At 34.2% G+C, this 17625-nt stretch overlaps 1 pseudogene across 1 annotated transcript; it reads right to left on the bottom strand.

Annotated features, from left to right (window-relative positions):
- Window positions 1-3676: 3676 nt before the first annotated feature.
- On the bottom strand, window positions 3677-9787 carry LOC114270815 (uncharacterized; annotated as a pseudogene). The gene is made up of 6 exons (XR_014365208.1): window positions 9423-9787; window positions 9186-9278; window positions 8980-9106; window positions 6215-6267; window positions 5520-5600; window positions 3677-4072 (listed from the first exon to the last, which is right to left on the bottom strand). The product of XR_014365208.1 is annotated as an uncharacterized LOC114270815 (transcript).
- Between the last annotated feature and the right edge of the window lie 7838 nt (window positions 9788-17625).

The raw sequence follows: 17625 nt of genomic DNA, 5'->3' as shown, positions 1-17625 counted from the left end.
CACTAATTGATTGTAGATAATATTTGATGAACAAAAATGTTATATGGAAAACTAAGTGATGAGCATAGTAGAGAACTCACTGCAAGCACTCTGCTGCATCATATATGCCCATGGTTTCGGTACTTGTGTCATCAACTAGTGTTGTATGAACATTGAGTCCTATGGCCACTCTATCTTTTGTATATCCTGAGAGAAAAACAGAGTATAAATATTTGAACAATTGTGCCTTTAATTAATATTCCTTGTGACAAGTTAAAAATGATGCTTGGTAATATAGCAGTTACTTTATAATAAAGTTGCATGTGATATGTTCTGTCTCCAAAAAAGATGAGATGCACTTTATATCATAGTTGTCAATTTGAAGCATTGTGTTTAGATATACTTTAACTTTCTCTTTGTAAAATGCATATATGTAAGAAGAATATTGTGCACACATCATATGTTAATATCTGATAAATATGTTTTAATATTCTTTCTTGATTAAAGGTAGTATAGCTATGCATCTGTATAATTGGTTAACTTGTTTGTTGTCTGTTTGTTTCTTCCCATTTTATGTAATGTCTTCTAGATTAAAGTAAGTGACATATGGATTTATCTTGAATTGGTGCAGACTTTTTTTTTTATAGCATTGAAGAAAAGCTTCCTATAAATGTACACAAGAAATTTCTCAGTGTTTTGTACCTCAAGCTGTTCATGTAGCCTTGTTTGCACTTCAATTTGCATCCGTGTTGCTTCGCTTATATGTAAGCTTCTGAATAAAAGGTTTCATAATTAAAATATCAGTTCAAGTAATATTTAGAAAATAAAGGAATGGATAAAGGAGCAGAAAGAACATGAAATGGGTTTCGAGATCGATCTTACTTGTTTTGGGTTTCAATGCTTGAATTACTCATGAGTTCCATTTGCCTCAGACATCCTTTCTCTTGCCACTACAACCATTCCTAAATTCTGTAAGCTATTCCATTACCAGTAGTTGGTGTAGCTCAAAATAATTTATACTCCATAATTGTTGAACTTCTTACCAATTTTGTTTGTTCCAATATTAGAGTGCCCATGGAGATTCTTACTGAGCCTGTATTTCTGCCAAACCAAAATTGGAGGAGTTATTCTTAATCTGTGCGCTTATATACAAGTATATGAATATAACAATCCCCCCAAAATAAAAATAAAAATCTGAGACCTCAGAGACTTTTTCAAGCAACTATGGTTGGCCTAAAATATTTACCTGAAGATGGCTCTTTAAGTATTATAATGTCAGTCCCGGAACCCCCATAAGTTTCAAAACTATTTTTGGAGTAGTCTCTGTAACAAAGAAGAGATATTTCAATTAGTTGGGCATTAAACATTTTTCCTTTGGTTTCTTCTTAAACTTATTATGTTGTGTGCACTCACTATCTGCTCCTCCAAGCTGATTTACTGCTTCTATGAACCGCTCATGGAGGTCTTGTGTCCATTTTAGTCTAGGCTTTGCATCGGTTGAAAGTACAAGTCCAAAATCTCCTACACCATTCCCCCATTGCAGGAACAAATGCCTTTCTGGAGGAATGGATCCTCTTGAGCAGGGGTGGATGTTCTTTCCTTAATGATGGTGACGATGATACATATGCCTTCAAAATGATGAATTTATGATTAGTTTCATGCAAAGAGCACAAACAGTTACTATGATCTTATTCAAAAACAATTGTGTTTTTATACTTTATGTCGGAATTATACATGTCAAAGAACTATAAATGGAGTAATACCTTTCTGATAACACAAGGGAAAATGAAAATCCAGGCTACTGTCTTCCTAATTCACTCAGATTGAGCAAGGCCTATAAAAATTATTACAAGGTTGACACAATGAATAAACTTGTCCATCTGCCTAAACCTTGAATTTGCATACTAATAAGCTTATGCATATTATGATTATGATTATGATTATGATGCACAAAGGTTGGTCCATTAATCTAAAGCCTCCAATGAGACTTAAACTAGGTTTACTTATTTGTTTTATTATGGCACACAAAAAATGTCAGAATAGCCAATTTTCCTTCAACACCGATACAAAACATGAAAGTATTCAAGCAAAAGCCAGCAGAGGACCAGAAAGCTGGCCGGGCGACACAAAATCAATGCCCTTTATATCATATCTTAAAATTTTAATGGACCAGCTAAGAAGCAATTAACATCCACAAATCCCCTTTTCAGGAATATTATTGTTGAGGGAGAACCAAACCAGGTTAATGAATACAATAACAGCCAAAATGGAACTCACATCATACTAGAGATAAATAAAAACTTGAACTTGCATAGATTGAAATATTTCACACACAAACAAAATTCAACTATATAATATATTTCCATTCACATTTCAATTGAAAGTTGAAACAATTCAAGACAACGCTTCAATTTGAAATATACTTTCACATCCTAATTTGTTTTCCAATGACTCCATATATACACCTAAATAATAATATTTCCATTCTCTGCACACCATATCATGCACTACTTTTCTACATTTTAACTTGCAGTAGAAGAGCAAAAAGGCTGGCATCTATGAGGACTTAATGCTTACATTTACTACCGTAGTGGGCTATTAGAGGAGATCTGCAGTCACTACAACAAGTTAGGTCTTGAATGACGAATTTTTTTTGTCTTCAAAGAGCTAATTTCGTCACTATAGATATTAGTGATGAAATATTTTCGTCACCGGTTTCGTCATTGAATGTTTGTCACTAAAAATCACCATGAGGAAAAATAATTTCGTCACCAATAAAATAACTTTAGTGACGAAAATTTTTGTCACCAATAAAATAACATTTTATCACCAAAAATAGTGATTTTCGTCACCAAATAATTATTCAGTACTGTATATATAACTTTAGTTGACGAATAAATTTGTCACACATGTTAATCATTGATGAGGAAATAATTTCGTCACAGTAAGATGTAAAGTTGACGAAATTTTTTGTCTCCAAAAGTCAGATATGGGTGACGAAATATATTTCGTAACAAAAATATATATACATGACGAAATTTTTAGTCACCAAACGACAAAATAAATGAAAACTTTCATATATAAACTGCGATAAATTTTGTCACAAAAAATATTTGTTAGTGACAAATAATCACTTTGTCATACTAACAAGTATAGATGACGAAAAAAATCATCACTAAACTTGTTCTATATTTTATATTTCAATTTAAATTATTATTTCATAAATATCCCTGCTCATATCACAATGGCCTTTTAATGTACTAAGAAATATACTAGTTATTATACACCACTCCACACAAAAAATTCACTAAACAATATATTATAAATCAAAATATATCCATCAAACAAATTTAATAATAATCCATTCAGTATAACAAAAGAAAAAAAAAAAACACCATAGCAAATCCCAAAATGAACTAACGTGGAATCTATAAAAAAAAAAAAAATAAACACTCGATCTTGATTTGCATCTAGAACTAAGTATCAGTTCAGAAGAAAAAAAATTCAAACTTAATCTTGATTTGCAAGTATGCTTCCAAATGTCATCAAAAACCAATCTGCAAAGAAAATAAATAAGAAAAACATTAATATATTATCAATTACATCTAAACTCATATATAAATAATTTTATTTTATAAACGAATTTAGTAAAAATGCATATAACAATCCAAAACTTCAAAGAGTGAAGGAATCCTTGATGATAAGAAACACAGATAATAGAAGATGCCAAAAGATTGCAGCAATACCATGTATCACTAGCACTAATGCCAACAAGAAGCAGAAAGAATCACAAAACATGTTTGACACAAACTAGTCAGCCCATGATTTTTATCGGAGTTACCATTTTCATTTAAATCTAAATATTTTCCTATTTTATTTTTAATCTCAAAGAGGTAAAAAAGTCAAAACACACCCATGCAAGCAAACATAAAAACAAAAACAAACACGCATGAATAGATATTGAATTAAAACACGATTACACCTCCAAACAGTTTGGGTTAATTATATGTCACCGCAGTTTGTGCATTGCAGATGCACCAGTGGCAAGAGATATGCAAGGAAGGTCCTCTCCCCATATTTCATTTGCTCAATCCTAATAATAAAACAATTCACATCAGAATATTTTCCACATACCATCTCGAAATTCCAAAAATAAATAAATAAAAAGAGCAAAGCATGGCCTTGTCAAAATTAGTAAAAGCAACTGTATCAGTGCTTGGCAAAACCTCAAAAACCAATAATCCTTTCCATGATCTCTAAACAATTTTAGAGATTAGAAAGAATGTCTTAATCAGCTAGAGTTTCACAAATCCTGTAGAGCCAATTAGCTATCCTGTTTTCCCTTATTTTCATTCTTATGTTGATCAAAAGAATCTATTATGAAGAAAAAATATCATAACATAATTTATTATAAAATGAAGCAATAATTAAACCACTATTGCTAAACACTTGCTATGATAAGGATATGGCTTTAAAAAAGGGGTTATTTACTGAAAGCCACCTTTCTGTCTGACTATTAAACTCAACCCTGAGTTGTCATTATTATGTTGATCAAATGAATTTATTCATGATTTTGATTTGTGAATTATGAGGAACACTTCACTATATAATTTATTCCTCTTTTTTATTCATAATAATAAATCTGGGTCTGCAGTGGGAAATAGAAGGATGCCTTACTTGAAGATAGGCCAGAAGAGACTAAAAAATCAATAGAAAAAAAAAATTCCTTCCTGGACCAATCTCTGTGACAGGCCCAATGCTAAATGTCAGGTTGCCTCCAAACAACATAACAACTCAACTATGTGCAAAGTAAATTGGAAGACTATACCAATAAGATGTGAACCAAACTTCAAGTTAAAATGATGTTAAATGTATGTTGAAAAACAAAACAAAAAAGATGAAGAAAATAAAGGAAAAGAAAAAAAATTAAGATTTGTAGAAAATCACGAGAGATATAGTTCCTGAACTCAAGGTTTTGTGTGTTTAATGACTTGATTGAGTTTATTAGATTTTTATAACCAAAATATTAACAAAGTTCAGGAAAGGGTATACTGTCACAGTTATACATTAGAGGTTCAAGGGAATGTCTCAGGAAAAGAGATTACTGGTCCAGGAATATTTGGCATGACAAATGTCAAGATCACAGAGAAAACAGAAGTATATAGTTTTGCCAAATACATAAATACACCATTATTAGGAAAAGTAGGAATTGGGAGAGTAGTTATTAAAAATTGTTTTGGGAGAGAGAGTTTAGAAATTTTTTTGGTTTGTTTGGTTGTGTATTTTGAAAGTAGTTTTGGAGTTTAGAAGTTTGGAATGATTTGAAAGTTTGTTATAATTAAATAGATGTGTGTGAGAGAAAAAGTAATTGAGAAGGAGAGAGGAGAGAGAAAAAGTGATTGATTGATAGGTAAGAGAGAGAAAGTGATTTTGGAAATTGTTTTGAAAAATTTACAAACCAAACAAATTTTTTAGAAATTTTTTCCCAAAATCACTCTATAAATTCAAACCAAACATGGCCTAAGTGTTTCCAGTATGACCTTCAAACGTCTAAACATGGCAGTAGAGTTGTTCCATGTACCATCAAGAAAAACAATGTGCAGAGTTTTATCTTCATTTGTCTGTGCAGAATCAACATGAAAATTACCACCTTGTTGAACTGAAATAAGAAGCAAGAAATTGCACATTAAGTAGAGCAAAGCTACATTAATGACACACAGCAAAAAGAAAGAAAGAAAAGATCCTACAAAATGAATTGAAATTTTCTGTCAATTATCTTGTCAGTTCTCATAATGGACCAAGGATAAAGTCTGGCATGATGGCCGAGGCTTGATTCAAAAAATGTCAAAGATAGAGCGAACTGCAAAGTAGAATTCACATAGGCAACTCCCAATGGTCATAATAGGGCTTTCTTGGAATTAAAATGAAAATCAAAGACCTTCATTTTCACATAATCCATTTGATAGGCCAAGATTGAAAGAATTTTTTTGGGCCTATTTTTCTTTAATAAAGCTACAACCTAGCAACATTTTCAAAATTTTGTCGCATAAGATCACAAGAGATAAGGTGCTCATGTACATAGTATATGAGGAACTTTTTCCCATAAAATATATTTGCAAATGTATGAAAAGACAATCAGCATGATTCATGATTTTTTAAATTAAAAAAGAAAAAGAAAAACATGTTCAGTTTGCATTCTTGACCTGGTGAAGAATCTTGACTAAAGGTCATGAACCGACTTTGTTGGAGTATTCTTGTTGGGATAAAGGCACCAAACCTTCTCTTTCACTGAAATCAATGTAGAATGCAATCAGAATTCTGTCATTTTGAAGGAATGGATACTAAGAAAACATCAACTTAGTCCAAGAATCATGGCCAACAAATATATTTGACACACATTCATGTAATAAATGACACCTGATGATTGCAGTTAAATTAGCAAAAGTGAATTCCACAATACTACAACTGTAGTATGCATTACTGATGCAAATATTAAGCAAGGTAAGTATAGGAAGTATTATAAATGACCAGGAAACCAGACACAGGATCTAATATAGTTATTTGGTACGATTCTAACTCAGAAATTGCCTAGGAAAATAATTGTTAATTTTTTAATACTGTTTTATGTTTTTCTTAAATTTTTAAGTCGGGCAGTTCTATAATTTGTATTTTGGGCCATAAAGTGGGCTATCATAATGGACTACTTTTTTGCGGGTTGATTTATGTAGTTTAAGGCATGTTTAATATAGCGATCCCGGTTGTCCCTTTACTGTTCTGTTGTGTTTCGGACTTGGTTCCGTGAAGTTGGTAGTGGTAACTATCTTGTTGTCGTCCTTTAATTCCCCTTGATTGAGTTTTAGGATGTCTATGGGCTTGTGTTGAACAGGTGGGTTAAGCCTTGGTCTATATCCTTGTTGCCCAGGTTTTTGGTGTTACGCTCGAGCGGGTCATTCTACGCTCGAGCGGAGTTTGGTTTCTAGTTTAGCGCTCGAGCGGGTGTTCTGGAGCTCGAGCGGGGATTGCACACCTCCAGTATTTCATGTTCCTGTAAAACTTCTGTAGATGTGATTTTTACGCTCGAGTGGGTTTGTTTACGCTCGAGCGGGTCTGTTGGCGCCCGAGCGGGAAGTACTTTCTGGGTGTAAGTTCTGGGAAGGGGAAATCTACGCTCGAGCGGACTGGGTTTCGCGCTCGAGCGGAAGTGCTTTATTCTTGTGTCTTGGCGCTCGAGCAGGCCTTATTGCGCTCGAGCATGTTCAGATTTTTGTTCTTGGCGCTCGAGCGTTGTGTTCTCCGCTCGAGCGGGTCATACGTATATGAGTTATCTGCTGGTTGATCTTAAATCACTTTTTGCTTTTCTTTCTCTCTCCTACTTTTTCTAGAACCCATTTTTGAGAGCCTCTCTCTCTAGAAACTCCCTTTTCTCTAGAAACTCCCTTCTCTCTAGGGTTTGATCTAGTTAGAGTGTCCTCTTTCTCTTCGGCCTTTGTAAAAGTTATGTGGATCGTCGAGGGCGTCGTTTTGATCCGAGAATCTTGGTCTTTGGAGCATTTTGGTTTTGGCTTCTTCTCCATCCGAGCTCTAACTTCGAGGTAGGGATAACTTACTCCTTACTATGAGCTTTGTCTTTAAATTTTTGCATTTTGATATGTTGGGGGTTGTTGGGCAATTTCGAGAGAGTTTGGGCCTTCGTGTAATTTTACAAAAGTTGGGGTTTTAACTATATAAAAACCTAGATGCATGTTTGGCATGGAAAAGTGAAATTAATGTTGAAACATTAATGAAAATGGAACCTAAGGGTTGTAATGTTAATTATGGAAAATGCCCTAATTACATTGGTTAATTAATTTGCATAATTAATTATGAGAAATGAGGGATTGACTTGAAAATGTGGAAATTGGAAAGGGAAGGGGTTAAAGGGTGTAGTTGGATCATTTATCACTCACCTAGTTGGAATGTTGATTATATATCCATTGTTGCATTTATTTTCTGTATAAAAATAACTGCTTTGGGCTATCGGTGGAGGATAGTCGTGTTTGTTGTAGACAACGTATGATGATTAGGCAAACTGAAACTAATCACTGGAATGTGTCATTGAGTATGACGGTTGAAAGAATACATTAAATTTATGTGTTGTGTGATGATGTGTATAATTGTTGTTTATATGCATTGTGTTGTGTTGGAGGAGATAGGGGATGTACTCTACGGTTTAGGGGAAAATAGGGGATGGACCTCTAAACCGGTTGTTGCTGGGAGGAGATAGGGGATGGACTCCATAGATAGAGCTTATATGCTTATCTATTAATGTGTTGACAGAGCTCATATGCTTGTCATTGGAAGTGTGATAGTGCTCATATGCATATCTGTGGGTGTGTGTGATATAGCTAGTATGCTTATCTATTATGAAATGGGAAAGCGCTTAATATGAGTTACTGTCTCATATGGGTTGTTTAGCCAGGTTCTGAGCCATGGTTGTAAATTGAGAATTTGAAAGGAATTGGAAAATGAATGGTAATATGGACTTGTATGTCACGAAAATGTAAAGTGTGATAAGGGAAAGTATCAGTGTTGGCCATCTATCAACTGCTAATCTTTTAGTCATTGTTCATATTTGGTTTAGTGTATTTCTACTGGGCTGTGGCTCACCCTATATGGGAACATCATTTTCAGGTACAGGTAGCATGCCACCTCCAAGGACATAGCTTGGGAGGCTAGAGGCGGGCTTTTTTTTGTTGTTTTATTTCTTTGATGTATTATATGTAAATTCAAGTCAAGGGCTTAATATGTAATTGAGTTAGTACTCTCTTTTGTAACCAAGTGTTAACTTGGAAAGCTGTAAGCCCGTAGGGCATTTGCTTTTGTTGTTAACATGTAATACTTTTGGTAATGAAACTCTGATGAATATAAGAAAGTGGGACTTTTATATATCAATGCATGTCTATATTGATGGGTTTAATGTTATTATTTTGAGGGCGTTACATTTAATAGATCAGTCAAAACCTGCAAGCTTAAATGCATTCCACATTATTTATTCAAGCTCAAGAATGCCATAGAGGCAGAAAGTTGCAGCTTGAACACCAAATACTTGCCATAACAACTTCCCTGTGTTGTTCTGTCATAGAAAATCCTGCCAAAAGAGACTGTTGTCGGTGACCCTTGAAAAAAACTAAAACTAAATGTACATGAAATGATTAAATAATTCAAACCTTTGGGTGCATATACAACCAGAACCGAATGCCATGCCAAAGAGAGCAAGGTATGAGTCTAGAGCACATGCAATCTTCTAGAGGAAGCCAGCACTAGAAATTTGTAAACATTTAAAAGTAAGTCACTCTTCTACGATACATAAAGTTTACTTTGATTTCATGTAAAGTTTTAGGAGTATTGAAGAAGACATCATATTACCCAATGAAACATTTTTGATTGATAAGGAAACCACATACCTTCTGGCAAAGGTAATCCCTACTACCTAGCAAGCGACATGCTATTTTCATAGTTTGATTTGAATAGGTCATTGCGAAGTCACATACCAGTGGAACTTACAATTGGTGAACATATGCCAGAAGTGGTGATACCCTAATTCTACGTGGATGTGGTGATAAATGGATATGTCTGAATCGGCATAGCTTAAAGGTGTAGTGATTATGTTTGCATGGAGATGAGCCCCATACATACTATTACTAGCAAATCTGAAAATAATATTTGTTGTATAAATTTAGAAGCTGCTTTAAACAACCTTTTTGAAGAACACATGTAAGTGAGGGCTGTGGGATTAGCACCTTCATACAGTTGTTAAATGAGGATGTAATCATCATTGTATTTATACACATTTTTTCAGTAGATAAAGTATCCATGTGTCAGACGCAAGGGGACGTTCTATTATTGTGTCTGCCACACCAAGTTTCATAGTCTTCTAATGTATAATAAGATAGAACCATGAGAAATCCGTTATCAAGACCTTATTTATTCAATTCCATAATAGAGAACACGGCTATAGATTTCAACCACATAGCCAACTGTATATAAATTTGTCTTAAATGTGACTAGTTGCTTTAGATCAATATCATTAGCTGGTTATACAGCTGTCTTCGTGGTATATACTGGAATCAAGTATTTTTTACTACTATGTAGCAGTAGCACTGTCATATTGGTAAGCTGATGCTTGTGGTTGTTCTTAAGAGGAGCTAAGTCTCTTAATATCCTGATTGTTAAAACAATGTTTCTGTTTTCATCTTTGCACTTCCCTCCCTTTTATTGCCACTGTTGCTGGTATGCTAGCCTAGCATTTAAGAATGGGATGAGCTAGTGGTATGATGTGATTATGCGATTCACTAGAAACATGTGAATTGTATAATATTTGGTTAAATTGGGATTAGAATGGGCTTCTAATACTTATAAAAAGAAAAATAAAATAAAATAAAATAAAATTAGACTCTACTATTGAGTGATAAACTTTATTATTTGACATGAGTGGGCCTCACCCATCGTGGGAGTAAGTGCTGTAAATTCATCAAAAAATAATACGGATTTACCAATTTCCTTTGTTGTTTTTATTAAGGAAAATCTATGAATCAAAACTATTAAATATTCTAAGATCAAGTTGATAGTTGTAGTTTTGTGGTGGAAAGAAGGCTTTACTGGCAGCTAATTTTGACTTGTCTTTTCTCTTTTCTTGGAATATCATTTGGTGGAATGTCTTTTTGAACCTCTATCGTTTGGGCATGTAGTTTTATACTATGGTATTCATTGCAAGTTCAAATTCTGATGTATGGATTACTCAATTCAACTCAACTCAACAAGCTTTACTTCTAAATTATGTAGGAACTATTTTTCAAAAATATGCTTTTTTTTTTTTTTTTTTGTATGTTTCTATAAATGATGTGTTGCTTGATTGAGTGGTGTTTGAACTAATAATGATCAACCTGAAAATTTAATCATGAGAGTTTTGCTATTTCATCCCCAAGTCTTGTTTTTGATTCTTTGAATCTTCAAAATTCATAAATTTAGTTAGATTTGGTGGTTTTCAATTCTGCAAATTCGATTCTCTGAAGAAAAGCTTGTTAGATGGTTTCCTAACGTCTACAGATATTTCAAGGGCAGTAATGTCACGCCCTCAAAAATAAACCCATTAAAGATATATAACATCAACATGCAATGTTAAAAAGGAAACAATTCATTATAACATTCATCAGAGTCTTACTAAACAAAAACATTGCATGTAACATCAAATTAAATGCCCTACAGGCTTACATCTTTCCAAGACAACACTTGGACACAAAAGTATGAGTTCTAACTTAATTACAAATATAGCCCTAGGCTTGAGTGTTTACATGTACTAACAAATAAAAACAAATAACTGAAAATAGTCTTCAAAAAACCATATCCTTCCAAGCTAAGTCCTTGGAGGTAGCTTATCACCTGAACCTGAAAATGATGTTCCCATATAGGGTGAGCCACAGCCCAGTAGAAATATACTAAACCAAATATAAGCATTGAATAAAGCAATAGCATTCAATAGATGGTTAACCAAGATAATCAATTACATCTTTATACAGTCTCATGACACTAATGCCTAAGACACGTTTTACTTTCCAACATTATCAATATGGCTCAGAACCTGGCCAAACTTACAACAGTGAACTATATAAATCATATTCACATTCTTCCAATGTCAACAAACAAATGAGACTCAGGCTCAATTCAAAACACTTCATACTTCCCGTTTGATACACATTTTAGTGCTGTATCAATAAAAACACTTCAATATAAATAAGCACACATAAAAGTGATGCTAATGGAGTCCATCCCCTATCTCCTCCCAAACAAAATCTGGTTTAGAGGTCCATCCCCTATCTTCCCCTAAACCGTGGAGTACATCCCCTATCTCCTCCCACACAAAACAATGTATGTAAACACATAACATATACAACACACAATCAATACACATAATGTTTGTATTAATTCAACAGTCAAAGTTGATGACTTAATCAATGATTAGTTTCAGTTATCCCTAATCCACATGCAGTGTCTACAACAATCACGACTATCCTCCACCGATAGCCCAAAACAGTTATTTCTAGACTTGGAAATAAATATATCAACAATTCAATAGGCGAGTGATTTAAATTATCCAACTACACCATTTAATTAGTGAATTCCTCAATTCCCTTAAATTAATTATACAAATTAATTTAATTAAAACAACTATGGTTTTTCCCAAAATTATCAAAGTAACCCCAACATATCAATATACCAAAACTTAGAACAAAACTTATAAAATGGAGTAGGAAATCCCTACCTCGAAGAAGATAACCCGAACGGACAAGACGGAGATGATGACCCAAAAACCCAAGTGCTCCAAAACAACAAACTCTCAGATTAAAACGAAGCTCTCGACTCACTCTATCTTTTTAATAAAGCAACTAGGGTAGAAACACCCTATAAGGTGATGAAACCTAAGAGAGAAGGTGGGTAGAGGGAGAGAGAACTCGGAACTAGGGTTCTAGGATCAAAAGAATGTGAAAAAATGTTTTAAAAACCGCTGCTGCGTATATAAACCCGACAGGCTCGCTCGAGCGTTCGCTCGAGCGACCAGACACACGAAACCCTCGCTCGAGCGAAGAAAAGCTCGCTCGAGCCAAGAATGCAATGCTTCAGGTCTGCAACCCAGGAGCACGCTCGAGCGACAGGATTCTAGCTCGAGCGAAGAAACACTGCTCTCAGGCCGATACTAGACGCAATCGCTCGCTCGAGCGAAGCAAAGCTGGATCGAGCCAGAAGACACAAAATACAACCCTCGCTCGAGTGACCAATCCCTGGCTCGAGCGACCAACCCAAAAACTGCACAGCAACACTTGGTTTACGAACCCAACCAACCTGAAACAAACTTGCCCAACACATCCTATAACTCCAAATGAGAAAATAAAGGATGACAACAACAATTATACAATGACAGAATGAACGGAACCTAAGTTCGGATACAATAATCAAATGGGAAAAGACCGGGGTCGCTATAAGTAAAAAATTTACTTTTAATCTCAACATTTAGTATCTCAGTCCTGAATTATTCGTCTAGGGATATATGATGGAATAGGGACAAATGCATATTAACAATAGATTGAGTGATTATACACATGGAACTACTCTTTTTTTTTTTTTTCCTTTCCTTCTAGTTACATAAATATACACACAGACACACACATTCAACACTTGAGTTACCCAATGCCGATATTATAGAACTATAGAAAGCCAAATCCTAGAAAGGAAACAATTAAGTTACCCAACTATCATTTTAGCAAACAACTTCTAGCTAATCCAAATGAAAGAGCATCTCAAATCACATTGAAATATTTTCTGCATTATTGCACCAAAAACTCTCTAGGAAGAAATACATTTTAGATATAATGTATTTTATCTTTTTAGCCTCAATGGGGTACATTGTGGTTGAGATGTAAAATTTTCCGACAACCCCATAGTTTATCAATAAAAACAAATGAATAGATATATTTAATTTGATGTACAACCAGAAAGAATGATTGGGAAGGAGGGAAACAGAACGAATAGGAGAAGAAGAAGGAGAAGAGAGGGAGAAACCTATTTCAATCATTGGTAATGAAATTTCAGGCTTTCACAATCCAAAAAAAGAAAAACAAGAAATTACATGTTCCTTCAATCGTTTTATAGAAACCCATTTCAATCATTGATTCATTGATTTCACATAAATTAAAACCATACAACATAACAAAATAAACCTTAGAGCTAGAGGGAAATGGGGAAACAGAGAAACATAGAGAGAGAGGGAAAAAAATAAAGAGAAGAAGAGAAATAGAGAGAGGAAAAGGAAAACCTCAATGTTGAAGTGATGCGATGCGATGTGAGCGGCGGTGGCGATGTAATGCTGTTCGACGATGGAAGATTGACAGTGGAAGATCGACGGTGAGCGATGGTGGAAGAGCGACGGTGAGCGACGGTGGAAGACTGACAGTGGAAGACCGACGGTGACTATGAACGGCGAATCAGCGATGGTGAGTCAGTGAGAGAGAGAGATATTGAACTTGTTTGTTTAGGTGTATGTAAAGACAGAAAAATATGAAAAAAAAAAAAACATAAATCATAATTAATAATTAATAAATTGGGCGGTAATGCGAAAGTATTCCCACAAAAAAATAAATGTGTTCTATGAAATTTTTTAGTCACTAAATTTAATCGTTAAAAATGTAATTTGTTGTGCTTGAAGAGAGATATGAGAGCAAAATTGATAAAAAAAAAAATTAGTAGTCTATTTTTTTACATTACCACCTAATTTGTCAAAATTTTTCCTCCAAAATTTGTGACAAAATAATTTCCTCACTAAAAGGTCTCAAAGTATTAAAAATTATTAATGACGAAAATATATTTCTCACCAAATAATCTTAAAATATTTAAAATCAAGCTTTTTAAAAAATATATATATATATAAAATTATTAGTGACAAAAATATATTCCTCACTAATAATTTTATAATTAGTGACAAATTTTTTTCTCACCAAAAGTCTCAAAATTTTGGCGCCACCAAAAAAAATTGGCGGGAAAACCTTAGATGACGAAACTTAATTTTTCTTCATCTAAAAAGAAGTATTTATTGACGAAAATAAATTTTGTCATCTATTATTTTTATTTTTTTTATTATATGTGACAAAATTTTATAATTCGTCACGAATTATTCTTATTTAGTGACGAAATTTATTTTCTTCACTACTGTAGGTTACTTTTGTTGTAGTGAGTTGTAACAAAAAGAATGTCTGCATCTGTGATCATCCACAAAAACAAAATATTCGCATATAAGTAAGCAGATGATTGGGTGTAAAAAAATAAAAAATTAAATGAATAGATATAATCAATTGGAAATGATTCGGATTGAGTTTCAATCTTCATCAACTGAAGAGACACGCTAAAAAAGATCAATCAAACGCTACAAATGATTTTTATGTTCTCAACTTGAAGACCAAGGTCATATGACATATGAAGTAGAAATGCAGAAAAAAAATGAAAGGAAGTTTGACAGAGTTGAGAACAACTACATCAAACTTCCACCATAAAACCGCATCAACACAAAAACTATGATGCTTGGACCATGAAGCAAACACAAACACACTTATCTTGAGCCCAATGCCTACAACCAACATCGCATTATAGTAAAAAAAAAATTAGAAAAAATAAATAAATCAAGGATTCTAGTGTTCTTCCTTCAAGACAAAAAGGAATAACATAGTCTAATTATCTATGTTCATTAGAAATACGTAAAATTATGTTCTACCAATATACAAACATAGATTGAAAAAATTGAAACTAGTGAGATTGAAAAACAAAAATATCAAAGTGAATGAGATTCTATTGAAAAGAGAGCAAACCAAAAATGGCAAGTAAAAAGATTAAAAAGAGTACAATTCGACTGAAGAGAGGCCAGATCGAAAAGCGAGGAATATAGTGAGTCTCGTGTATGAGACCAGATCTGATGGAGTGAGCGAACAAGAGAGAGAGAGTGAGTGAGAGGACCAGACTTGAGGGATAGTAGCGACGGGAGGACCATACCTGAGAAGGAGCTTTAACAGGCTTGAAACTCTAGATAAAATCCCCTCATTAACATAGGAACTCGATTACCAGAAACCCAGTATTCACTCAAGCGGCTGGTTTCCTCAGTCCCAATTCGATTGGGCTCAGTCCCGATCCCTGTAACGCCCTCAAAATAATACAAGATAAACCCACATTCTTGACATGCATAGACATAACAGGATCAAGCATATTTCTATTTATCAGAGTATTCATTACAAAAGTATGATATGTTGACATCAAAAGTAAATTGCCCTACGGGCTTACACCTTTCCAAGCAAACACTTGCTTACAAAGAAGAGAGTACTAACTCAAAACGCAAAATAAGCCCTTGGCTTGATTTACACACAAAATAATCACAAAAAGGAAGCCTTCAGCTTCGACAATCTCCCAAGCTACATCCTTGGAGGTGGCATGTGACGCCCCAAAAATTTTTTTTTTTTGGACATCATAATAAGATTTAGGACTTAAAATCAATGTTGCCATCAAACATCACTAATATCCATTAATTAACAACCCAAAAATTTTAAAGTTTTCAAATTACAATTCTAATAGAACTTAAAACTTAGTCTCGGTACACAAAAAGAAATTTAAAACCACTGCGAAAGAAAAGATAGAGAAATATAGGAAATGGCTTGTGGAATTTGGGGACTCTTCAAGCTAACCAAGGCTGAACGTCACCTTGCACGGCCTCGGCGTTTCCTTCATTTTCTTCGGTACCTGGCATAAAACGCCAGGGCAACGAGAATGCCAATGAGCGATGAGCTCAGTAATATACTACAACCCGAAAATACCCACCCCGATTATGATACTCATAAATAATAAATATCGTATAATAACAGAATAGTAAGCAGCATTTAGTAAGCATAACAGACATGCTAATAGTTAAAATAATAACAATAAATAAAGATGACAAATGGAAATAGTGATTCATCATAAGGAAAATGCATGCTTTTCTTTCTAATTTCTCTTAGATTCAGTTTATCAGGTAAATTTAAGTAACTCCCCGCGGAGCACTATTTCCACTCAACCGCTAAGCAATGGCCACGGGCAATTCTGACTCCCCCTTGGTCAAATATTCAAATGTTACTTACTGTAACTACCAATGATGCTCACGCACTAGGGTTACGTACCCGAGTCGTGACATCACGGTCTGCCCCAAGGGAACGGTCTATGTTGTGACACCTGCACCACCAACCTTATATCGCCTACACCGATAAGAGTCAAAATACCTTCCCGTGCCATGTCAGGGTTCGCAACTCACTTGCGCAAGATTCTAAACCAGGCTCACCCCATCACTTTTAAATTTTAATGTATCTGTTTGATTCCGTGTCCCTTTACTTTGTCCAATTCACATTTTGATGCATGTACGAGTTTTAGTTTGAAAACTACAGTGACATAATGTTTATATAGCACAACACAATTGTGTATGACAACCAAAATAAATATGATAGAATGTCTTAGGAATTATCACCAAATTCCGTAGGAATTTACACACTACTTCTTTCAGCACTGTATGGTAAAAAAAATATGAAACCCATACCAAACGATGTTCAACCATTACGATATTTTAAATGGTGCTAGTTCATTGAGTTAGGAAAATATTCCGAGAAGAATACCAGAGCTAAAAACGATTTTAAAAGGGAGAATTAAATTTTGGAAGAAAACTGGTGTTTCTGGGACAGTGAGTTATAGTACTTCCAGCACAGGTGATCTGTGTTGGAAAAATAAAAAGCGGCCTCAAACGGTGTCAAAAGAAGGTATGGTTTGAAGGGCTTGTTAGATACTTGAGTTTATAACATATTTCCAGAAGCATTCGAAGACTGAAAATCAACGGAAGATGGTCAAATAATTTTTCTAAGAAAACTAGACAGATTCTGTCACATTTTGGAAAAATTGACGTTTCTCTCTCCATACTGAATAAACAATTATGAAACTAGCGGCGTTTGAAAGGTAACTTAAAAATCTAACTTTTCTGATTTGAATCACTTGAAAATTTATTCTGTGGAATAAACGGTGACCTGGTAAATTCAGCATTGCTGCTGCCTCCAAACAGCA

This window comes from Camellia sinensis, chromosome 1 (assembly GCF_055761805.1).
Source record: "Camellia sinensis isolate YWXY chromosome 1, ASM5576180v1, whole genome shotgun sequence".
Classification (NCBI taxonomy): domain Eukaryota; kingdom Viridiplantae; phylum Streptophyta; class Magnoliopsida; order Ericales; family Theaceae; genus Camellia; species Camellia sinensis.
Note: the sequence above shows the minus strand (reverse complement) of the source record. Positions and strands in the feature narration are given on the sequence as shown.